This window comes from Pinus tabuliformis, chromosome 5_2, assembly GCF_031772625.1.
Source record: "Pinus tabuliformis cultivar Carrire ecotype Pingquan chromosome 5_2, CPIR1, whole genome shotgun sequence".
Lineage (NCBI taxonomy): Eukaryota > Viridiplantae > Streptophyta > Pinopsida > Pinales > Pinaceae > Pinus > Pinus tabuliformis.
Genome location: NC_142306.1, coordinates 98,602,408 through 98,603,644, shown reverse-complemented (window position 1 = coordinate 98,603,644; position 1,237 = coordinate 98,602,408). Strand labels below are relative to the sequence as shown.

General features: G+C 36.9%; 1 non-coding gene across 1 annotated transcript; it reads right to left on the bottom strand.

The window, feature by feature from the left end:
• Positions 1-219: 219 nt before the first annotated feature.
• On the bottom strand, positions 220-293 carry TRNAR-CCG (transfer RNA arginine (anticodon CCG)). The gene has a single exon. It is a non-coding gene; the product is annotated as a tRNA-Arg (tRNA).
• Positions 294-1,237: the final 944 nt, after the last annotated feature.

Here is a 1,237-nt window from a genome sequence, read left to right as displayed (position 1 = left end):
ATTTTTCCGAGTCGTATATCTAGAAATCCCCGGGAATCTTTTATAAACACTATCTTGGGTACAACTAGTGCACTCCAAAGTAATTGTTACTCTTATATCTCCGCTCTTGGCCATAAACTTACTCTGAATATTGGTTTTGCTTTTCGACCTCAAAAATAAAAAGGGAAAAAGGGATAGAAGTTGATAGCTGGAGATCCGCATTTAAAATACAACATCTTTTGGGCTAGAAGGGATTTGAACCCTTGACTTCATGGTCCGGAACCATGAGCTCTGATCCACTGAGCTACCAACCCTATCGAATGATCTATAAGATCATTGTAAAGGATGAATAGGATTCGTTATCGAATGCTTGACCCAAATTTTTTTTCATAAATAACTCTGTTTGAGATATTTAACCTTGGAAATATCTATATATCAATATCTACATAGATATTGATATATAGATATTAATATATGGAAATTCCATATATTGATATCTAAAATCCCATATCTCCGCTCATGATTTGGACTAATATTTGGGGTAGTAGTAAAAGATTGGGCCGAATCGCGCTCTAATGGGTTCTAATATGCAACGTCAAGCAGTTCCATTTTTTCGACCCGAGAAATGCATTGCCGGAACTGGGTTGGAAGGTCAAGCAGCTCTAGATTCAGGAAGTGTAGCTATAGCTACACAAGAGGGAAGGATTGAGTATATCGATGCTGTAAATATAACTTCATCGGTTAATGGAGACACTGTACGAACAGAATCGTACCACGTTTGAAAAAGAATTTACTTTCCATTTCTTGTTTAAAAGATAAAGGAGATAGAGTTTCTTTTGTAGATGGTAAAGTTTTGGTTTGGGGAAAAGATTATAGTTTTGAAAAGGCAAGGGTTATTGGGATTTGTGAAGGAAGATTATATAGAGTTATAACTCCATCTCCTCAAGCCCTTGTTCATATGGAAATTAGTCCCATCAAACTTTGGCATAGAAGATATGGACATATGAACTACATGATAATACCCTTTCTAATTCAAATGGTGAAGAGCATCCCCAACATCGAGGAGGACCATGAAGGAGTATGCAAGGGATGTGCCTTGGGAAAGAATACTAAGAAACCATTTACAAGCAGTGATACAAGGTCTAAGGAGATATTAGACCTCATTCATTATGATGTATGTGGACCCATGTCTAATAAATCTCTTGGGGGCTACCAATGTTATGTGACCTTCATTGGTGATCACTATAAAAAGACACGG